This window comes from Bos mutus, chromosome 23 (assembly GCF_027580195.1).
Source record: "Bos mutus isolate GX-2022 chromosome 23, NWIPB_WYAK_1.1, whole genome shotgun sequence".
Classification (NCBI taxonomy): domain Eukaryota; kingdom Metazoa; phylum Chordata; class Mammalia; order Artiodactyla; family Bovidae; genus Bos; species Bos mutus.
In genome coordinates, this window is record NC_091639.1 from 17,362,806 (window position 1) to 17,388,032 (window position 25,227).

Below are 25,227 nucleotides of genomic sequence, written 5' to 3' on the forward strand. Positions count from 1 at the left end.
GGGGGCTTCCCTTGTGGCTCAGCTGGTGAAAACATCTGCCTGCAATGTGGGAGGCCTGGGTTTGATCCCTGGGTTGGGAAGATTCCCTGGAGAAGGGAAAGGCTACCCACTCCAGTTTTCTGGCCTGGAGAATTCCATGGACTGTATAGTCCATGGGGTCACAAAGATTAGGACATGACTGAGTGACTTTCAGTTTCACAAAACTGTGGATAGATTTGCTTTTAATTGCTACCCTATTAGATGGAAAGCACTGGATGTTCAGTCTTTTATTCTGCATACACTAGCCCTCACAGTTCATGTCCTAAGATACTGTGATAATCCAGTCACTGACTAAAAGGCTGAATAGGACAGAACTAGAGACAGTGCTCTGAACCTGCCGCTTGAGTCTACTTTTTACCATAGGATTCTCAGCTTCACTAGAGGAGTTCAGTTTCTTAGCTGTACTCTCTGATGATGACAGATAAAAATACTTTAAGGAGAGCCTACAAATCAAATATTCCTACATTGTACACAAGCACCTAATCTCTCTTGGAAGGTAAAAAAAAAATTCACCTCCTTGATGAATTGTTACCTACTTTTCCCAGATGAAAGTACCATCTTCCTCCTTATGGCTTCCTAATTTCATTCTCACCATTTTTATCTCACTGACCACATTCTGACTTATATTATAGTTAATTATCTGAACAACACCAATTCCCACTCCTTTAATTCAGTTCCATTGGGTCTACAGGGTTACGCCAACTGCCCTGAAGTTACTATTTATTGAGTATAAAACATGGCAGAAACTGGCCAGCCATTTGTTCTTTCTGAGGTAAATATTACAATTAAAAGCAAGTACTCAGCCTCTGGTATTTTGGATAAACTGACAATTGGACAAAATATTAACTGCTCTTCCAGATAAGAGTTCCTTTTGTGTTATTTATTTATTTTTCTTTCAGAAAGAACTTGCATTCTAGATAGCTTTCAGGTGAATGGAAACGGGACTGATATGTTAACTGGAAAAAAACTGTTGCAGGAAACAAAAGTAGACAAATCATGTATTTCCGGAATATGTCAAGACTCATTTTATTGGGAGCTGTTGGCTCAGACAGTAGAGTCTGCCTGCAGTACAGGAGACCTGGATTCCATCCCTGGTAAGGAAGATCCCTGGAAGAGGGCATGTCAAACCACTCTAGTATTCTTGCCTAGAAATCCCCATGGACAGAGGATAATGGTGGGCTACAGTCCATGGGGTCATCAAACCATGGAGTCATAAAGCGTTGAACATGACTGAGCAACTATGCATAGCAAAATTCCTCAAAGTGACATACTGACATTTAGAAACAGTTTCTCTCACTAGTGTGCTTAACTAAAACTCCTGCTTTTCAATGAAAGACCAAAGATAAAAGTAGTATTCCATAACAATCAAGTAATTATTTCTATCAAGGAATTTTTCTTAAAGCTAAGCTAGAGAAATATACTGTGAGATAGAGCAGATAATGCGAAGTAGAAGAGATCCAAACACAGAAGCTGCACAACCAATCGATAATTTTCTTTTCAGGAAAAAGAATAAAACCTCAGTTTTGGGATCATATTTTATACAGAGATTTGCATATTCTTTGGAAATATACAGGATTTTCTACTCTAATTTCCTTATTTAGTTGAGAAAACCAAGGCCTAGAGAAGTGAAGATAAGTTTTCTAAGTCAAAGAGCAATTATGTTAGGATTCTGATGAGAGCTCAGTGATAGGCCTTAGGGTCCAGTTGCTTCATCTGTAGGCTGACAGGCTGGAGATAGGGGTACCAGTAATGGTGCAGTCTTCAGGCTGAATTGCTTTTAGTTTGAGAAACCTCTATCTTTGCTCTTAACTGATCGCATAAAATCCACCATCTATTGGTTTAAATGTTAATTACATCTAAGAAAATATCTTCCCAGGTGAGTATGTCAAAGAACTGCAATTTGAAGGAAATGTACAATTCTATGGAGAAGGCAATGGCACCCCACTCCAGTACTCTTGCCTGGAAAATCCCATGGATGGAGGAGCCTGGTGGGCTACAGTCAATGGGGTCAAAGTCCGAACGACTGAGCGACTTCAATTGGAAAGAAATGTGTCCAGTGTTCTTGCCTGGAGAATCCTAGGGATGGGGAGCCTGATGGGCTGCCGCCTATAGGGTCGCATTTGGACACGACTGCTACCAGTTCCAGCAGCATTTATCATGTTACCACGTGCCACTGGAATTGAATATCTATGCTACCTGTTCCATATTCATGACCTAGGAAGGGAAAACAAGATTGACATTTTTTTTTTTCCCACTTAATCATGTCCAGTGTTTTAGTGCATGCAGGCTGCTATTACAAAATGCCAGAGGCTGGGTGGTTTATAAACCACATTGTTTATCACAGTTCTGGATGCTAGAAGTCCAAGATCAGAGTGCCAGCATGGTTGAGTGAGTGAGGGCCTCTTCCAGGACATATCCCTATATAGAAGGGATCAGCAATTATTTCAGGCCTCTTTCACAAGAGCCCTAATCCCATTCATGTGGGTTCTGCCCACATGTGGGTTCTGAACTCATGACCTAATTATTTTCAAATGGTCCCACCATCTAAAATCATCACTTTGGAGATTAGGTTTTCAACATATGAGTTTTGGGAGAACACAAGCATTTAGACCATGGCACCCATCGAGGAGACTGTCTTGTCTAAGCTAACCCAATGCCTCATCCATACTGAGTCCTTTGTGGTGATGATAGGATGCCAAGGACTAAGGAAGCTGAATAAGGACCAGCAGCCCCAGGTGGAGTGTCTGGGATGCAAACTCCTTGATGGATTTCACAACAATATGTGAGTGTCTCCAGGGTCTTTCTTGGTTATCAGTCACTGAGTAATCCCACCCCTCCCCATACATGTTCCTACTTGAAATATGAGTTAATTACTGAGTTAGTAGACAAAAGAAGAAAAGAGCCTTTGAGAGATACTAATTTTATAGTGGAAGGTCCTCAGGACTTTATTTACTTCAGATAGCAATTACAAGTTTGGGGATCTCCAAGACCATTCTTGGGTTCCACAATCAGCTAGGACTCCAAGAGCTCACTGAAAGCTGTTATACACATGGTTATGTTTTATTGAAGATCTTTGATTTATTTTTAATTCAGTTTTTAATTTTTAGTGCAGTATAATTGATTTACAATGCTATAAATGTCGGTTCTTGTTGCACAGTGAATACGTTACACATATACATATATCCACTCTTGTTTAGATTGTTTTCCCATGCAGCATCTGGTAGTTTCTGGTGCTATACAGTAGGTCCTTATTAGTTATCTATCTTATATATAGTACTGTGTAGACATCAATCCCAATATCACAATTTATCCCTCCCCTCTTCCCCCTGGAACCATAAGTTTATGTTCTACATCTCGACTCTCTTTCTGTTTGTAAATTTCATTTGTACAATCTTTTAATATTTCACATGTGTTTTCATATGTATTTGTCTTTCTCTAACTTAACTTCACTTGGTATGACAATATCCAGGTCCATCCATATTGCTTCTGATAGCATTATTTTGTTCCTTCTTATGGCTGAGTAATGTTACTTGTATATCTGCACCACATCTTCTTTGTCTGTTTCTCTGTTGATGGACATTTAGGTTGCTTCCATGTTCTGGCTATTGTAAACAGTGCTGCAGTGAACACTGCTGTGCTCAGTTGTGTCCGACTATTTGAGACCCCAAGTATTGTAGCCTGCCTGGTTCCTCTGTCAATGGGGATTGTCCCCATGGACAAGAATAGGCAAGAATATTGGAGAGGGTTACCATCCCTTCCTGCAGGGGATCTTCCTAACCCAGGGATCAAACCCTGGTCTTCCGCATTGTAGGCAGATTCTTTACCATCTGAGCCACCTGGGAAGCCCTGATGAAGCAATGAACACTGAGGTGCATGTATCCTTTCAAATTGCAGTTTTCTCCTGGTATATACCCAGGGGATGGAAGAGTTTTGAAAGATACAGATAAAAAAAACTGCCCAGGAAAAAGGCATATAGGGCAGAGTCAAAGAAAGTGTGAAGCATGGAGCTTTTCCTCTTCCCAGGGTGTTATAGGCAGCTTTATGTTCCCAGCACCGATGTGCCGGCAGTGAGCACTTGCAGACACGGGAGCTCACTCCAGGCTCCGTGTCCAGAGCTTTTACTGGGGCTCCATCTTGTAGGCATGATTGACGCTCCATACAGCTGATCTCAGGCTCAAACGTCTCTAGAGGTGCAGCTGATACTGCATGAGCAAACCCCCCATCCTAAATCACATTGTTCATGTGGCCCAAACTTTTTACTCTAAATCACGTTGTTTGCATCCATACCAGGCTGTCCCAAGACCCTCACATAAACAATAGCACTTCTCTCAGTGTCAACCTTTGACACCTTTAGTCACCCTTCCCCAGAGGAAAACAACCTAAGGATTTAGAGAGGAGCTCCCAGGAAACAAGGGCAAAGTCCAGACTTCCCTTTGGGTGAGGCTGCGCCCTTCACTACACAGCCGGGTGGCTGGATTTGCTTGACAAGGCTCCCTCTTTGTAACTTCACACTAAGAAAATGTGAAGGGACAAACACTGGTCAAGCATTTATCTTCTTCTGGTCTTTCTCTGAAATGTTTTTCTTGCATATCTTCATTAATTCTTATGCAACTCCATGAGGTGGACACTAGTTTGAATGGCATTATGGAGAGAAGTAAATTAAGGCTGGCCTAAAGATTCAGAGCTAGTGAGTGGTGGAGTGGGAGTATGTACAAGGGCTACAGGACTCAAGGTTCACACTTAAAGCCACTATGTGGCGAAGATCCCAACATTTCTTTTTTTTAGTATTTTTATTCATTTGTTTCTTAGTTGTAGTACATCTGGTTCTTCCACCTCTGTTGTGGCCTGTGGGATCTAGATTTGTGAGCAGGGACTGAATCCCAGGCCCCCTGCATTAGGAGCACAGATTCTTAAGCACTGGACAACCGGGAAATTTCCAACACCATTTCCATTCGGAGTAAGTGTTCACATGCAAGTGCGCATCCAAAGAAGATTGTGGAATAAATATTGTCCAGTCCTGCCATTCTGTTGCACAATATATATAAATTAAGCAAGTTACAACATGAAGCTCTTCTTGCAATCCATTTAAAAGAAATAAATAAAAGACAGAAAGACATGATGACTTACCATAAGCTCATGATGCCAAGATCAAAGAAGGCTTAGGCAACAGGAGCATTCCAAATGCTCTCTTTGTCCGGCATCCCAGAAATCTGTACTCCCTGGGGCATCACACAATAATAAGATTCCAGATAGTGAAAGGCATGCCTTTCTTTGTCAAAGAGGGCCAGGGCAATTCTGAAATGGGAGGTGGGAAAGAAGACCAGTATTTAAGCCTTCAAATACAAATGCTTTCTCAGAGAGAAACATTTAGAAAAGAAAATATATGAATGTTGAGAGTCTGAAAATTGTTTCCCTAAAATCTCTCCCTGTGAGCATACACCATGGAAAACTTCGTGTGCCCCAGAATGCCGTGGTTTGTTAATACTATCTGACTGGTCCAGTATTTTAATGATTTTCTTAATTTTGGGTGAAGCTTTCATGAACTTCCCATGTGACCAATGGTGTTGATAATTGATAAATCAATTGGAATGGGGTTCCTGAAAATGGAGTGGACAGATGAGAAATGTAATCTGAAGTCTAAGTAAAGGGAGTTCAATACACAGTGGGAGAAAGGATTTTAACTTCTCTGAGGAATGGTTGGTGAGATGTGGTCCTCAAGGTTCTAGGTGAAGGAGCCCACTCCCTGCATCAACTGAGGACAGGGGAAAGGATGGAGTCTAAGCTTTGGTGGCAAGACAGAAGTGTTTCAGCCTACAGCCCTTCATTATAGACAGAGCGAGCTCTCTGTAGGCAACAGTATCCAAAATAGGATACCAGCAACAGCAATACAAATGACCAAGCGATGGAGGAGCAACACAGACCTATTCTAAGCAAACCAAGGTGTTCCTAGTGGGAAAATTCTGATGGCCTCCCCAGCCCTTACTTCTTAGTTCTACTTTTGTCTGAGAGAAAATTTCCTCCAAGAAGGATAGGAGTTCACTCTCCTTCCAGGAAGTCAACTGGGGGGCCTAAGCCATGGAATCACTATTTGGATCTACAGTCATTTTTGTAATCATACTGTGTCTCTTATCCTTCAAGTGGTGGACTTGGAAACAGCAGTTACAATTGTGATTTTAAAGAGATACTAAATACAGATGTTCTTCTATTTTACTGTCTGTAAATTTTAGAAACAGGTAATGTGAAATTTAACATTTAAAATTGCCTTACTCAGAGGATTATTTTACACTGATTAGAACGTAAATTACCCTTAAATAAATTTGACCAAAATATTGTCAGAGCTTCATGGTATGCACACTCTGCAAATACTTCATAGCAGTGTTTTTAATAAAACAAGAAAGGCACTGAATTGATACCAATATAATAGTTGAAAAGTGAAAATCTAAGTTAATTAATCAATTGTACCATTCTTACAGGAAAACCAAATATATTCTAGTGTCGGAGGGATTTGCTTTGATTTGGTGCTGGTTTATCCCACTGGATTGATTGTCTCTTGATCATCTGGTTTTACTTTTTTATTGCTTATGCTACTTAATATATCACAGTCCTTCAAATTTGTGGATTGTATGGTCAAAAAAAAGCATGGACCTTCTCCTGGTTTTGTTGTATGGGGATAATTTTTCAAACTTTCAGTTTAGAGGAGGAAATAGGCACCCTATTTCCATAATTGGAAACTTCCAGCACCAGCAGGTACAGCTCAGATAAGGTGGGATATAAACAAAAAAAAAAGAAAAGGTTGACTCACAGCATGTTCCTCAAAGGAAGGGGTGTGTGTCCAGCTCCCTTTTTATTGACACTTAACAATTAATACTTGAGTAAAGCCGTTTATAGTATCCATGGAGGGGTGAAGTAGGGCAGGTTGGGAGACTACGTCTGTGGTCAAGCATTAAGTCTCTGGGGATAGGAGAGTAGGAAGACTTCAGCTTTAGTTAAAAGAATTTGCCTTTGCTTCCAATTTCATGGCCTCCTTTAGCCATGATATAGCGTAAATAGAAGATGGAACTTAAAAAATCAAAGAATGCAGAATGGTTTTGTTTCTGCAAATGCCTTGAACAAAGCACGTGTTTCTGTTTAAAGCTGGATAAGCTCCAATTGATATCTAGATCCTTGTCAAAATGTTTACTTTTCCATGGGATTTTTTTTTTTTTTTCCTAGTGGGCCATTCTGAAGCCATGGCTACAGCTCTGGACTTCAAAGTTGCTGCCAACTTCATTAGAAAAGCCATTGTGTTACCCCTTCCCTATCTCCATTCAAATTAAATCTTAATTTTTTAATAATCATTTTGGGCCAGAAAATGATCAATCTTAGTACCGAAAAACAGAACAAACTCAACAAAGAGTTGAAGGATATTCGCCAAAGCAACTACAAGGACAATAAATATTGAAAAAAATAGGGATACTTTGCTCTTTGGGTATCATGTAAACAACAGCAGCAAAATAACATTTTCTGTTTCAGCAGTTGTGGACATCTGATGTGAGTGTGCAAGACCACTGGAGAAGAAGTCTTGAAAATAAAAAAAGGTACTTTATACTATGGTTATTTTATTTAACTCCATAGACCCATAGAAAGTAAAATACATATGCCATGAATTATAATATTATAATTTCATTGGAAGGACTGCTGCTGAAGCTGAAGCTCCAGTATTTTGCCCACCTGGTATGAACAGCTGACTCATTGGAAAAGACCCTGATGCTGGGAAAGATTAAGGGCAAAAGGAGAAGAGGAGGACAGAGGATGAGATGGTTGGAAGGCATTACTGACTCAATGGACATGAGTTTGAGCAAAGTCAGGGAGACAGTGAAGGACAGGGGAGCCTGGCATGCTGCAGTTTATGGCGTGGCAAGGAGTTGGACAAGACTTAGTGACTGAACAACAACAACAATGAATTATAAATATGTCAAAACAGTAAATAAATAAACTTGAATGATTTTTTCTTACATTTTTACTAGAAAGTTTAACCCATAATTAAAGGCACACAGTATGATGCCAGAGACTGCAGAACTATAAAAGTAGGAAATAAAAAATATAGCTTAGAGATAACACCTATTTACCTGAAAAGATGAATGAGTTTTGTCAAAGTAAATAGTTGTGTTGGAGAAGACTCTTGAGAGTCCCTTAGACTGGAAGGAGATCCAACCAGTCCATTCTAAAGGAGATCAGTCCTGGGTGTTCTTTGGAAGGAATGATGCTAAAGCTAAAACTCCAGTACTTTGGCCACCTCATGCGAAGAGTTGACTCATTGGAAAAGACTCTGATGCTGGGAGGGATTGGGGGCAGGAGGAGAAGTGGATGACAGAGGATGAGATGGCTGGATGGCATCACTGACTCGATGGACCTGAGTTTGAGTGAACGACGTGAATTTGAGTGAACTCCAGGAGTTAGTGATGGACAGGGAGGCCTTGTGTGCTGCAATTCATGGGGTCACAAAGAATCAGACACAACTGAGCGACTGAACTGAACTGAACTGAAAAATGAAGTCTCTCATACCACTGTATAAGGGTTTAATTTCTCCCTTTCTGATTTTTAAAATTCTTTCACCAATTTTTTCAACAACTGAGTAAAACACTCACTCCTCCCAGCCTTCCCCAAGGAGTGCCGAAATTGAACCACAAAGATCTGGGTTCTGGTCCTGTGTCTACCTGCTTCTGATGCTAGGTTTATAAGTTAGTTTTTGCTGTTTAACAAATCATCCCCAAAACACAGTGCTTTAAGACAACAGTCGCTGATCAGTGCGCAATTCTACAGGTTATCTGGTTTGTTCTATCCTCTCAACTGGCTTGATGGGACTGGCTGATATAGAACAACCTCATCACATGTCTCAGGTCTTGTCTGGGCTTCCAAGAGGCCAGCCAAGGCCTCATCACTTCCAGGGAGATGGATTTCCAGCAGGAAGAAAGGGCAAATGCAATGCAAGGATCTATGCACCACATTTGCTGCTGTTTGATTGGCCAAAGCAATCATATGAGTAAGCTTAGCCAGAGTACAAGGGGATGTATAGGGAATAACACAGGGACGTGTAAATGATGGTGAGGGCAGGGGTCTTTATTGTAACAATCTGCCAATTAACCCCTCAAGGACTCATTTTCTTCATCCCTAAATTGGAGAACATAAAAATTTGAATTTCTCTGAAAAAACTTTAGAAATTAAATGAGAAAATATATATGGAAGCTTTGAAAAATGCAGAGAACTCCATAATTACAAAATACTATCATATTTCTAAAGAAATCCTTGTTCTGGGTTGCTTTTTTCCCTCTAAGTATGATTATTATTTTTATTTTAGTTTTATATAATATGTCCCAACAAATTAAAAACATATTGACCCCTGGGAATTCCTTGTGGTCCAAGGGTTAGGAAGTCACTCTTTCACAGTGGAGGGCCCAGATTCAATCTCTGGTTGGGGAACTAAAATCCCACAAGCCTTGCGGCTCAACCACACACACATACACACCTACGACAATATTGACCCAATATAAAACATTTAAATTTAACATCAAAGTCACTACTTTTTTAAACTGAAATTTTAATATTTCAGCCAGTCATCTAGGTAGTATTCATCAATTTAGCAAACAAAAATCTGATGTCTTGTCAACTCTTTACAGAATTAAGACTTACATATTTGGCCAAAAGAGGTGGCCAGTGTAAAAAAGTTGGCTTTTATATGGTGTCTGGATATTACATCTATCTACACTAAAGATTTTGAATCACTATTGATCCATTAAATTCTTCTATTTCATTTTGTTTTTAAAAGATGGTACAGTTGCCTGCTTTTGAATTACTTTAAGTATTCTAAATTATGCCCTGAGATTAAAATGTCTCTTTCTGAGAAGAGTGATTTTTTTCCCTACCACACCCAATGTATCATCTTCTTCACTAAATTTCTTGTAGCAATAAAAGTTCTAATTTTTAATTTCTCAAACGCACTGTCCCCAGGAAGTAGAAGCTTTATGGAAAAATGAGTATCCTGTCTTAATATAGTGTCCCCATATGGCTACTGTTCTTAAAGACCCAACTGACCATTCTCTCCCACCATGCAGAACTTTATCCAGTACACATTTTTACATTTTTTTTCTTGCGGTTCTCTTCTTTTTCTCCAATTTCAACTTTAACCACCTTGTTTTCGTTTTATTCCCCTATTGTATCATTAGCCACAGGATTTCTTAGCAAACATAGGAGATTCAATGTAAATTTGAGTGATTGCTCTATGATAAAGAGGAGAAGGCACTGGCAACCCACTTCAGTACTCCTGCCTGGAGAATCCCATGGCTGGAAGAGCCTGGTAGGCTGCAGTTCATGGGTTCACTAAGAGTCGGACACGACTGAGCAACTTCACTTTCACTTTTCACTTTCATGCATTGGAGAAGGAAATGGCAAACCACTCCAGTTTTTTGCCTGGAGAAGCCCAGGGACAGCAGAGCCTGGTGGGCTCCCATCTATGGGGTCTCACAGTGTTGGACACAACTGAAGCAACCTAGCAGCAGCAGTAGCAGCAGCAGCTATGATAAAGAATACAACTTTGAGATATAAATAAGAATCATTAAAAGAAACATGGTAATTGCTTAAAAATAAGTTAGAATGTGGTTATCCTAATGCTATATAATTCTTTAACCACATTCATCTTGATGAAAAGTTTGAGTTAGGTATTTGATAGGCCTCAAATGTTTTATTTTCTTGGGCTCCATAATCATTGCAGATGGTAATTCAGGCATGAAATTAAAAGATGCTTGCTCCTTGGAAGAAAAGCTATGAAAAAACCAGACATGTATTAAAAAAGCAGAGATATCACTTTGCCAAAAAATGACTGTATATTCAAAGCTATGGTTTTTCTAGTAGTCAAGTATGGATGTGAGTATTGTACCATAAAGAAGTCTGAGCTCTGAAGAACTGATGTCTTTGAACAGTGGTGCTAGAGAGGATTCTTGAGAGCCTTAGACTACAAGGAGAATAAACCAGTCAATCCTAAAGGAAGTCAACCTTGAATATTCAAAGGAAGTATTAATGCTGAAGCTCCAATACCTTGGCCACCTGATACAAAGAGCTGACTCATTGTAAAAGACCTTGATGCTGGGAAAATTTGAGGGCAGGAGGGGAAGGTGGTGACAGAGGATGGGATAGTTGGATGGCATCACTGACTCAATGGACATGAATTTGAGCAAACTCCAGGAGATAGTGAAGGACAGGGAAGCCTGGTGTGCTGCAGTCCACAGGGTCACAAATGTCAGATATGACTTAGTGACTGAACAACAAGAAGAACAAAGCCTCACATGTGGATATGAAGTTTAATATTTATGAAATATAAGGAGTCTTACATTACACATACAGAATAACTTCAGTACATGTGAGTTGTAATAAAGGCTAATCACAGCACAAGTAAAAGGCCAAATGTAATCACAATTCTTTGATTTGTTGTTACTACCAGTTTCTAATTGTTGTTGCTGCTCAGTTGCTAAGTCATGTCTGAATCTTTTGGGACCTCCTGGGCTGTAGCCCACCAGGCTCCTCTGTCCATGGGATTTTCCAGAAAAAAAATATTGGATTAGGATGCCATTTCCTTCTGCAGGGGATCTTACCTATAGAACCCAGTGCTGTCTCCCAAGGTCATGTGAGGAGGCTTGTCTCCAGGATAGACAGGAGTGGAGGGTTCGCTCCTAGGCTCATGAGTCCATGTGTCTGCCCGGAAGTCCACTCATAGGAAGGACAAACCACAGGGAGCAAGTGTGACCTGTGAGTCACAGGCTGGGGATCTTTTGCTGTTTTTGCCTGGCCCTCCCAAAGATAGGAGAGAGCTGATAGAATTCAGCATCCTTCCCCAAACTTGTGGCTCTCTTCAGATTTTAAATGTCTTTCTTTGTATAAGCTCTTCCCCAACCTTGAGTCCTGTCCCCTTCCACTCCCAGGGAGCTCCTCCAAATCCTATTTCACTTCCTTTTTGAAAATTCTTGTGACTTTCCCAGATAAATCAGCTCTTCTCTCCTTTGGGTTCCTATGTTAGGCTTTACTTACATTCAAAAAAATGACTACAACTGGACTAATTGTTTATTCACATATTTATCTGTTTCTCATGAAAAATTTGGGACCAGCAAGATTAAATTCAAACAATAAACCTTCATAAAAGTTAACAAATATATATTTAATAAATGTATGTTGAAGAAATGCTCAAAATATATTATTTATTTATAAGTTGGTTATCAAGGTCATTTCTCATGCCAAAATGCCTTAGGCTATGTTTCAGGATAATATTAAATTTTTATTAATGTAAAGGAGTAAAGTAGTAAACTCAAAATCAGTTAACTATTTTGAAAATATGAATAATTTCAAAAATTTCATCTATAAGCACAAATTCTTAAGATAAAGGAATCCTTGAAAAATATTGAGAGTTTTACTTAACATTCAACTTATTACTATGGATCCCCTCTATGGCAAAGGGCAGAGGGTTTATTAGGAAAGTCTGAGGAATCTTATTTTCTGTCATTCAAGGTCAAATGCCTGTTGGATAAATATTACAATCTAGACTCTCTGCCTTTCCCCTCCTATGTCAGGAAAATTTCACAAGTCATCAAGTTATTCAGATATACATCTTCATAGATTCTTATGCCAGTTAATACAGGTGAAATAGGAATATGAAGGACCATATAAAAACATATGGTCAAAGTTTCCCTCTACTTTTTATTCCAAGATGTAGGTTATTTTTCCAATTGACATATAAGATCATACACGTTTTAGGTATGCAACATAATGGTTTGATATTTGTATATATTGCAAGATTATCACCACAGTAATTCCAGTGTTAATTTTCTAGTGTGACCCATCATTACACACTGCTTCAAATTTTTCTTGTGGTGAGGACTTAAAATCTGCTCTCTTAGCAACTTTCAAGTATACAATACACTATTATTAACCATAGTCACCACTCTCTGTATTATATCCCTGTGACTTGTTTATAACGGGAAATCTGTATCCACTTCACCCATTCTGGCTCCCCAACCCAAACCCTGCCTCTGGAAACCACCCAACTGTTCTCTGTGTTTGTATTTTGTTGTTTGTGTTTATTGGTTTTTGATTCCTCATTTAAGTGAGATCATATAGCATTTGTCTTTATCTGACTTATTTCGCATAGCATAATGCCCTCAGGGTTCATTCATGCTATCAGAGAGAGCAAGATTTCTTCATGGTAAGTCCATAACTAATACATTATGATTACTTGCATAATCCTGAGGATAATGTTGGTTAGCACCACACCCTGCTCACCCCTCATGGTGAACAAATTGTTGATAGTGGTATGATTCATGTAAGTTACCCTTTAATTGTTCCCTGTCTGTTTGCTTGACGCCATTTTGCTACCTGGTCACCTGGACCTGACCCCCAGTGTCCAGTGCAAGAGCAAGCATCATTAGCACCTGGCCATGAGGTGGGACGTGGAACAGCTGCTATACTTTGGCAAAAACCATTACGACTATATAAAAATAAAACTGGAGTGAAGTAAATACAATTTTTACTAGAGAAACCTTATAGTATATTAGTTTTAAATCAAAAGTGCAATGCAGTGACTAAATTTTGTGAAATTTAATGCTTCACAATTGCTTGCTATTTCTTTCCTTGGCCATTTCAGTTCATGTGAAAAAGTTATTTTAAGAAATGAGTATCACTATTTATAAAAATACAAATCCATCAAAGATGCTATCCAAAATGGAAAAAAAAAATTAAGATCATTGTCACTTTATAATTGGCAAAGCAAAGAACATCACACTAATAAAACTTAATTAAATCATTAAATATTTAAAATGAATTCCTAACTCTTGCTTATTTAATGGTTCTCTTTTATGTAGTTTAATCCCCATAATGAAGTCTATACATAAAGAAAATTCAAATGTAAAACCAATCTATGTAATGTATTCCTCTCAATCAAAAATTCCATTTCCTTTATCCTTCCTAAATTTAAATCATCTCAAAACACTACATCTCAATTTATATTTCACTCATATCAGAAAACACTTAATAAAATAGGGTTACAAATACATCACTTACAAAGTAGTTGCATCTTTAAATATAACTCATTCATTTCACATGTTTCATTTCATTTCACTAATAATGTATAATAATATTGTCCAATTTAGAATGAATGTCGTATTTCTGGTAGATGAGATATTGAATATTTACGAACTCCATTTTTAACATCACTCACGACCAATTATATAGATACATATAAGTCTTCAATATCCTTCAGAAAGTATTTCTAACAGTGAGACATAGGAGTTTTACTTTGAATAAAAGGCAGAATTAGATACATAATTACCTTATTTAGTAAAAATACAATATATTGCCATATTACTACATGGATTTGTATACATCTATGGAGAAGGCAATGGCAACCCACTCCAGTACTGGCAAATCCCATGAATGGAGGAGCCTGGTAGGCTGCAGTCCATGGGGTCGCTAGGAGTTGGACAAGACCAAGCAACTTCACTTTCACTTTTCACTTTCATGTGTTGGAGGAGGAAATGGAAACCCACTCCAGGGTTCTTGCCTGGAGAATCCCAGGGACAGGGGAGCCTGGTGGGCTGCTGTCTATGGGGTCGCACAGAGTCGGACACGACTGAAGCAACTTAGCAGCAGCACATCTATAAGATAAGCACTTCTCCTGCATTATACTACATATTTTAAAATTTAAAACAAAATCAATAAATACCATAAGTAACCAAACACATCACACAATACACAAGCATATTCCTGGGTTGTTTTACCTGACCACATAAGAGTGGCAGACTGAGCATTTCCTCATTTCTTGGTTTATTCCCTTGTGGCTCAGCTGGTAAGGAATCTGCCTGCAATGTGGGAGACCTGGGTTTTATCCCTGGGATGGAAAGATCCCCTGAAAAAGGGAAAGGCTACCCATTCCAGTATTCTGGCCTGGAGAATTCCATGGACTGTATAGCCCATGGGGTCGCAAACAGTCAGACATGACTGAGTGACTTTCACTTGCACTACACTAAAACTGGGCTTCCCAGGGGACTAGGTGATAAAGAATCCACCTGGCAGTTCTGGAGACGCGCGTTCAGTCCCTGGGTCAAGATGATTCCCCTGCAGTGGGAAATGGCAACCCACGCCGGTATTCTTGCCTGGAGAATCCCATGGACAGAAGGAGCCTAGCAGCGTATCGTCCACAGAGTCACAATAGAGTTGGATAGGACTTGGTGACTAAGCGCGCATGCACTGCTCTAATGCTAGCATTATTCTGCTTTAGCAGGAAAAAGGAATTATAACCCTTACTGGACCCATAGTCTGGATAAGTAAGGAAATCTTTCTCCCTTCAAAACTTTCAAATGCCCTTTGAAAACAGAAAGGCTTTAGACTGCTCAGTCTGGAAGCCCAAACCCAAACTTTCTACTTTCAAGCCACTGATCTCACTTCTCTTTCATCTGACTACCGGCTTCTCTCACCATCCGGTTTGTTGCCTGAATCAAACACTGGAATCAGTTTACAACCATCCAAATCTGCCAGCTCTCCCTGACATCTTTTCAGTCTCTCCACGTGGCCTTCCAGTACTGGTCTCTCACTGCAGCTTCTCTGACACTCCGCACCGTCCCGGCAAGCAGCCTCCTCATCTCAACCTGGCTTGAGTGGGTATTCATTCCCTTCTCCAGCGATCTTCCTGACCCAGGGGTCGAACCCAGGTCTCCTGAATTTCAGGCAGATTCTTTACTCTCTAGCCACCAGGGAAACCCTGCCTCTTTCCTGGTTGTATTATATTAAGTTGGCCGAAGGGTTCGTTCTGGTTTTTCTATATCATCTTGCAAAAACCCAAACGATTTCCGGCCAATCCAATATTTTAAGGCCACTTAACAGCTTGTTTTAAACAAGCTGTTTTTTTTAGTCTTGTCTTTTCTTAGTCTTCTCAGTACTCTGCAGAAAAAGCAGTACTGCAGTACTTGGTACAGTACTTGCAGAGAAAGCAATAAAACCTTTCAGAGCAGGAGTAGTGTCTCAGAGCATAACGATCTGCCTCAGTGAAGTTCCTCTCCAAATGTACCACTTCAGTTCAGTCAGTCAGTTCAGTCGCTCAGTTGTGTCCGACTCTTTGAGACCCCATGGACTGCATGGACCACTTCAAGCTGCTGCTTTACTTTTTAAATGAACAATTAAAATACGAGAAGAGCCATACACAGTTTCTCCTGCTTTCATATGCTTAACAGGCACCGTAGTTATACCTAAGGCCGCGGTAGTTTAGATGTCTAGTTTACAATCAAAAAATTCATGATTTGTGGATAATGTTAGACTGGGCTTGCCTGGCAGATATGTTAGGAACAAAAATCCTGCTTTCATATTCTTCCTCAAATTTTCTCTAACTTCACACCTCCTTCAATGTTCACCATTCCTTAAGGATATGATCCAAATTTCTCAATGTGTCACATGAGTCCCCTGACAATCTGACTCTAAATTATTTTACACACCCCAACTACACAGCCAATGCTCCAGATAAGATGGACTATTAGGAACATTCAACTCTCAGCCGCTCTCTGGAAGAGCTCACTCATTCAAAGCCATGATTTTGACATGATAAGCCTACTACTCTAAAACTGCCCATTATTCAGCCATCTCTCAGATTTCAGCAAATAAGGAGATATGCTTTATGCCTAAGGCACTAGAAGGTAAGGAAGCATTATCAGGTAAACAGAAAAAAAAAGGTCAAAAGGGAAAGTTGTGAAATACTGAAGTGTTCAAGTGCGTCATTTCATAACTTTAAAGGGACTTCATACGCTCCCTGGGGCTTCCCTGGTGGCTCAGATGGTAAAGTGTTTGCCTGTAATGCAGGAAACCCAGGTTCAATCCCTGGGTCGGAAAGATCTCCTGAAGAAGGAAATGGCAACTCACTATAGTACTCCTGCCTAAAAAATTCCATGGCTGGAGGAGCCTGGTAGGCTACAGTCCATGGGGTCGCAAAGAGTTGGACACGACTGAATGACTTCACTTTCTTTCTTTCTCATATGCTCCAGTTTTAGAAAATGAAAACATCGATTAAAATGTACATTATTATCTGTTTGTTCTTTAAACATTTATATAGAGTTTTATAAAGGGATAATAACCTTTGAATCTGCTGTTAAAAAAATGTTTTAGATGTTTATATTTTTCTTGTATTATTCTGTTTCTGTCTCTTGTGAGGAAACTTACCACAGCAAAGGAAAAGGAAAGACTGCTATCGTGACATAGTATGAGTTTATTGTCCAAGATTAACCATTTCAACATATCACTATTACATTTATTATCTAATAATATCATTTCAATAAAGTATATTCTCATCTTACCTGATAGCTCAGTTGGTAAAGAATCCACCTGCAATGCAGGAGATCCCAGTTCAATTCCTGGGTCAGGAAGATCTGCTGGAGAAAGGATAGGCCAACCAATCCAGTGTTCTAGCCTGGAGAATTCCATGGACTGTATGGTCCATTGACATGTATAATCCATAGACATGTATATTCCATGGGGTTGCAAAGAGTCGGACATGGCTGAGTGACTTTCACTTTCCCTGCGGTATCAACATTTGATGCAAGCTTCCTAAATGTATTAAAGTTTCTATATCATGGGGAGGGATACTAAGAAAGCTTGGTTATAGTGCCTGTCATAAAAAATGATAAATGCATTTGTAAGAATTGTTATTGAGTTTCCAAGTCACGTCTGACTCTTTGTGAGCCCATGGAAGGTTTGTGCTTATCTCCAGAAGTATCCTTCAAGTAACTGACTGGGCTATACTATCATTTAAACAAGAAGGCTGCATCAGCCAAACTTTAAATAATACACTCTCTAGGTCAAAGAAGGCATAAGCTCCTAAGATGTGGAATCAAAAGAAAAAAAGGATCAGTTTTGTGAAATCTCAAAAGATTTTTCAAGATTGAAAAATCTGTTTCAATTTCCTTTCATTCACTTAGATTTTTACATTTCCAAAATAAGGTTAAAGCTCCCGTATTTGTTATCTTGGACTGCTATAACAGAATACCATAGACTCAGTGCATTAAACAACAGAAATATATTTCTTCACAGTTTTGGGGCTGGACATCCCAGATCAGGGTGCCATAAGGTCATGTTCTGGTAAGGGCTCTGTCTTCCCAGCTTGGCTTCTCCCTGTGTCCTCACACGGTGGGGGGTCGGGAAGAGAGACAGACAGAGACAAAAGAGAAAACTCTCTGGTGTTTCTCCTCAAAAAGACACTAATCCTACTGGATTACTGTTCCACCCTATGAGCTCATTTAACCTTAATTAATCTTCATAAAGCCCTTTTTCCAAACATGTACTTTGGGAGTTGAGGGTTCAACACATGAATTTGAGGGAGACACATTCAGTCCATAACAATACCTGACATAAAGCACTTTGGGGAAGGGGCTGGGAAAAGGAAGCATGTTGAATCTTTGGCTCTTCAGTGTCCCTCTGGGCATTCTTCACGTGCACTCAGTAAATACACAATAAATGAGAACTGCACTACAGTGAACTGTGTGGATGGAATGTGTTAAACAAAGCTGAATCCTGGCCATGGAAACAAATGATGACAATTCTTTAAATGCTACAAATGATTGTTATACGATTTGCAATGAATAAGTTTAGACCTAAAATAGAGGGTTGTTTTAGAATTGGAAACAATTATTCTCTTTCTGATGAAGTTACTTTGAAGGAGTGTGTAAACTTTTAGGTCAATCAAGGAGTCCACAGTAGAGCAGACAAATAATAAAAAAAAAAATAGTGCTCAATGTTTCTATTAAATTCCATAGTCCTTTATATTCACTAGCTTTTCTTTCATCCTCCATTAAGTCTTTTTAACTAATTTATTTTTATTGAAGGATAATTGCTTCACATAATTTTGCTGTCATCCTCCATTTTTGACTGTCATCTTTTTTCCAAATCTCCCAAGTAATCTCTTTAAATGTTCACAACTTCCACTAAATATTAGTTTTCCTCTATGCATGTGTTAGCTAGTTTTTGTTGTTCTTAGTCTCAGTCCATTGCTTAGTGTTTCCTAGAATTTTGTGCCGTGTCTTTCTAACTACTTTGCCACCATCACCAACATTGTATTCTGCATCAACAGTGAACACGAAGCTGTAGGTGTGTGGATTCACAGGTTAGTCAAAGAAAAGTTATAACTTTATAACTCCTATTAAGAGAGCATATTGGTCCCAACCTCAGTAAACAAGAGATGAAATGTTTATAAATTATCTCTATAAACAAGTGTTTATAGATATAATGGAAAGAAAAAGTAGGAAAAAGAATGACTTTCAAATTTTTATGTGATCTTCAGAAAAATTAGACATCTATCAAATGTGTTAATATTCTGGTAATGGGTTCATTTATTGAATGCCCAAATAACTCTAACTCTGAATTTGCTTGATCACTTCCAGAATAAACAGTATGCCCAGGGCAGAGACTTAAATCTCTTCAACAGTTGCCATACCTCCTCCCTCCCCACCCCTCAAAACAAATGAGCAACTGAGCAGACAGAGGTGACTCTTTTTGTCCAGTTTATCACTCAAGCAACCGAGGCAGTACACTTATGTTACCAAGCTTCATATCGTTAGAGGTTACGGTAACCACTCATGCAGAGAAAAGTGGAAGAAAAACAAGCAATCAAAGAGAAATTACTTCTGCAGTTGATAAACTATGAATAAAATCAAGTGATGGCTAAATATCTGTAGCAGCAAAATAAATAACCAATCTATAAATTGCCCATACAGTATAAACTAAGATCTTATATTTTATTTTACAGCTTTTACCACCTTCAAAAAATTTGGCATGCACATAGGAATAACAAAGAGTTTTTTAGGTCAACTGCTCTGAGTAAATGTCACACGTTACCAAGCACACTGAAGTATACTTATTTTAAGAGATTGTTTCTTATGGTTGCATAGGATGAAATCCTTCTGAGGTGGGTGCTCATTTTGCTGGTCTCCTGGAATGACTCTTTGCATCACCTAGTCACAGAGCTGCAGGATATGAAAGGAGCCTCAAATGCTCTTCCATCAAAGGCCAAAGAGATTGAGGAAGACAACAATGTACTTCAGGAAGGCATGGAAACTATAACTGGCCAGGTGAGCAGCCTCCTGAAGGCTTCCTTGCTTCTCTCATGAATGAAAGAGGTGACCTCTGTAATAAGGAATGTGTTATGAGATTTCTCACTTAGTAAGATCAAGATTCAGGCCTTCTATATTCTGGATTGCTATTACAGGAAGCAAAAGCCTAGTCATTCATAGTCATAGATTCTCCTGTCAGTGGATTAGAATTCCACTGCAATTTTTGACAGGTGCAGCCTTCCCTGAATTGCACACAATTCCACCAAAACTGTGCCTCTTCCTGGTCACAGGTGACTGAAATGTTTTCGAGGGTAAGAGAACTACAGAATAATTTCCAAGATAAATGCTTTCTTGAAAGTATATCCCAGGACATTCATTAGTGAAATTCCACTATTTTCTTTGTCGTCCTCAAACCAAAAGAGAGAGAGGGAAACAAGAAGAGAGAAAGTCAAAACTAAACTCATACTTGAGTTCTGCTTCTAGTTTTTAGATTACTAATAGATATCTGATGTGCTGGCTATAAAACACATGTCTAGGGAATTTCATGTCTCTTCCCGTAATCTTAATTTGATAATTGGATGGAACAAAGAAGAGCAAATACTAATAAAACTCATAATTTATTATCTTTTGGTGCTTAATTCATCCTGGAGTCAAGGAGAACATGATTACTCCTTGTGGTCAGGACTCCCATCGCTGCAGTCAAAAGATGAAGATGCCCACCAAACCACTTTGAATAACCTGCCCTAGTGCCTGTGCATGGATGCAAGTAAGATTAACACTTACCTCAGGCACCTGAATTGCTGAATCATCTACAACGAGAAGTGCTAAGCCCATATCCTTCACATGAACTTCTGAGATGGTTTTTAGTGATCCATCCCATAGCAAATTTCTTTGAGTTTTGCATCTTTTTCATGCGTGCCTGAGTGCAATGGATCTCATCTTAAAAAAATAATCTGTAGAGACGTCAAAATCTAAGAAGGCTATTTTTCAATATTTCTTACTTTCATTTAAGAGAAAAATCAAAAGAAAATCCATCCTTACCATTGACAGAATGAAGTTCTGATGAAAATTTGTCACAGATAGGAGAAGCTGGCATTACAAAGAAGACCATTAACAGCTTACTTTAGAATCCTAGCAAGTTATTCTGGGTCAACTTATTAGATAATTATTCATTATGTTGGTTATCTTACCAAGAAAACTGAATTCTCAGGATTCTTTATGAAAGTCAGCCATGTACTATTAGCCAAGTTTCAGAGTGTTACAACAGACAATAAAAGTACTTTGCACCTGGGTACCCAAATAGCATGAAGTTTACAGAACTGTCTAAAGACTGTTAGGATTCTGTCTTAGTCCTTCTGGGTTGCTGTAACAAAATAACAGATTTATAAACAATAGAAATGGATTTGCACAGTCTGGTCAGGCAGGGTCCTTTCTAGTCCCACACTTCTTACTGTATCCTCACATGGGGGGAAGGGTTAGGAAGCTCTGTGAGTCTCTTATACATAAAAACACTTATCTCATTCAGGAGGTTCTGTCCTTATAACTCCATCACCTCCCAAAGGCCCCACTTAAGAACACCACTTAAGAGATGATGCCAAGCAAAGTGCAACAGTGGATTGAAGTACAGCTAGGAGCCATCTGAATGTGAGAGCAAGGAGTTTTTGGATTAACACAATTGCAATGGCTTTATGATGGAGTTCATGCAAATATAGGAAGACAGCATATCTGTCAATTCATTTAGGATTACGTATCTCCTACATCCTGGACAAGGCAACTGAGATATTAATACATGTAGTATTTAAGGTATCAGTGAATAATCAAGTCTGACCAAAACACAAGTGTTCATTTTTTTAACAGACATGTGATACCTCTCATTATTATGCTCCCAAGATACGCTGTTAAAATGGAGAAAATCTTGTAAGCATTGCTTGTGTATTAGGGAGCATCATTTATGTCAGTTTGGAGAGTTTGTACTTATTCTACAAAGCAACAGGAAACCAGGAAATTTTAGTGCAAGAGTATAGTATGTCCAGAATTATAAAAGAGAAAGATTAACCTGGATTGTGGTCTTGTGGGTAATGTGGTTGGTAGACAAAAACAAGCAGCCCAATAAACTTGGAATATTATGACACTGGGAGAAGGCAATGGCACCCCACTCCAGTACTGTTGACTGGAAAATCCCATGGATGGAGGAGCCTGGTGGGCTGCAGTCCATGGGGTCGCTAAGAGTCGACAGGACTGAGCGACTTCACTTTCACTTTTCACTTTCATGCATTGGAGAAGGAAATGGCAACCCACTCCAGTGTTCTTGCCTGGAGAATCCCAGGGACAGGTGAGCCTCGTAGGCTGCAGTCCATGGGGTCACACAGAGTCAGACACGACTGAAGCGACTTAGCAGCAGCAGCAGTATTATGACACTAAAGGAAAATCAAAAGGGCTCTGCCAAGGGAAAAGAAGCAAAGGTTGTGAGAGATACAGGGAAAGAAATAGGCCTTGACCATACAGCAGGAATGAGGCAAATATGAGTCAAAAATGCATCCAAAAACACGGGACAAGATGAGTAAATAAATGACAGGAAAGTAAGAGATAAGAGATAAAGAGGTAAATTAAGGTTTTTGTCCAAAAGCATCTGAACTTTACTTTACTGTATTTCATCAAATTAGTACCAGAAATAAATTTTTAAAAAGTTAAGTTACTGCAGCAAATCATAGAAATAAGCACTCGAGAGCTTCTTCTAGACAGTATCAAATACCAGAACCAAAGCATCACTACTCAGTGATAACAAGCAGTAAGTCACTTGTCACTTTCAACACTCGCGTAAGACATACATTGTAAAGCATAGAGGGTTAATACAAATAAAATGTAAAAGTCTATCCCTTTACAGAACCAGCCTGACCCAAAACCTAAACAAAATGTAAGTAATGCTCTCATTAAACATGTGTCCACTCTCTCCAAGCGTTTCTCATTCCTTTTGCCAGAATACACTCTTGTTTACAGTCGTCCCTCCGTAGTCTTACTCTCAGCAGATGGTCAGCTAATCACTAATCAAATAAATAATTAAAAAGTGTTCACTTTTAAGATGTTGAAAGACTCTTGAAACTGGAAAGCTTTATAATCCCCTGGTCAAGCAGATGGTCAGGTGAGCAGATGTGACTTCTTTGACTACTGGAGCTGTTTATTGCTGCCATGTGGCAATCTTGCATATGTACAAGTTGCTTCAGTCATGTCTAACACTTTGTGACCCCATGGACTGTAGCCTGCCAGGCTCCTCTGTTTGTAAGATTCTCCAGGCAAGAATACTGGAGTGGGTTGCCGTGATCTCCTCCAGGGGATCTTCCTGACCCATGGATCGAACCCAAAATCTCTCGAGTCTCCTGACTTTGGCAAGTGGGTTCTTTTCCACAGGTGCCACCTGTGGCAATCTTACCTGCATTTCCTAGAAAGGCAACATGTGTTGGACAGATCCAGAACTTCCAGGGTAAAGGATGTAGAACCCCATGTGAACTACATAAACCCAGATCTGCCACTCGATGTTTTCAGTCATCCAATAAGTGCCTTATGTTTTTCCCACTTGTGTTTGGGTTTCTGTCAATTGCAACAGAAACTATTCTTTGTAATATACACGGACTGGAAAGAATAGTAAATGGCATTTCATTTCATAAGTTTTCAGTAGAAAAAATGATGATATTTGATTTAAAACTTTTTCATAAATTTAAAATCATCATGTATTCCTATTACAACTCCTAACTTAATTGGGTTTAAACTTGATTACTGTTAATTACAAATTCTAACATAGAATAAAAACAAATACCAGTTATATGGTTAGATGTGGTTAGTATGGTAACTCTGAAGAAAAGTTACAGACTATCAGCTAACTGCCAGATGTGAAAAAAAAAAAAAAAAATCTGAAAAGAATGCCATGTGTGTAATCTTCCAAAAGGAGAAAACTAAGGTTGAACAAAGAATTTAGTATATGATACAGTGTGGTGTGCTGTGTACTGTGCCTAGTTACCTCCGACTCTTTGTGACCCTGTGGACCCCGCCAGGCTCATCTATCCATGGGGATTCTCCAGGCAAGAATACTGGAGTGGTTGCTATGCCCTCCTGCAGAGGATCTTCCCAATCCAGGGATGGAATTCAGGTTTCCTGTATTGTAGGAGGATTCTTTACCAGCTGAGCTAATAATACAGTGTGATGTTATTTAGAAAATTCATCTGAAATAGTAAGAAAAAATAAGATATCGCTTGCATTAGTTTCGACAATAGAGATGAACACTCCTGCTTAATTATTTAATTTACTGTGGAGAAATTAGATTTGGAAAGGATTAAAATCAGGCCAAATATTTATCCAATTTCTTCAAAAATAGTTTCTTTTAAGAATCGTTTCTCTTTCAATTCCATATCTAAGATCAAGCTCAGGGAAGAGACATATTTCTTTATTATTTCTGCCACTAAAAATTATTCTAATTTGGCTAGACTTCCATTCTTTGTAGTTCAGACACATTCATCGTAGTGGACAGCAAAGAATGCTTCTTTAAATACTGTCATATGCCAGTACCATTCAAAGAAATGCCCAAGATGTCACCAACTGAATCCCAGGTAAACTGCTAACTCTTTACCCAGAAAAGCTATGAAATAATAGCTACCAGAAGCTACTGCCTAGGACAATAAAAATGAATTCTGAATAATTCTGAGCTCATCTTTATTGTATTAGGTAGTTTCCATTTGCAAGGGGAAGAAAACAATTTCTACTGAAAGAGAACAGGATCTGTTGAAAGTCCACTTTCTAAAGGAGACTCAAAAAAAAAAAAAAAAAGGTATTTCTGGATGCACAATACATATAATCTCAACAGCAGTAAGGTAGGATTCTTTATTGTACACCATACTGTGCCAACAATATGACGTAAATATTCCCCAAAAGCCTAATTTTAATGTCCTATCAAAAAATCATGTTGTTACCCTTTATTTTTATTTTTCTCTACCTAATTGTTCTGCTTACTCAAAGTTTCTATTACCTCATAACTTTGGCAAAGTCCATCATATCTTTCCAGCTGATTTCATTTAACTTTGGTACCTGCTGCTAAATG

General features: G+C 39.0%; 1 long non-coding RNA gene across 1 annotated transcript in view; it reads left to right on the plus strand.

Annotated features, from left to right (window-relative positions):
• Positions 1-20,007: 20,007 nt before the first annotated feature.
• LOC138984907 (uncharacterized) overlaps positions 20,008-25,227 on the plus strand; it is an 83,000-nt gene continuing 77,780 nt past the window's right edge. The window contains exon 1 of the long non-coding RNA XR_011462150.1: positions 20,008-20,159. This is a non-coding gene — a long non-coding RNA (uncharacterized lncRNA). The remainder of the gene's footprint in view (positions 20,160-25,227) is intronic.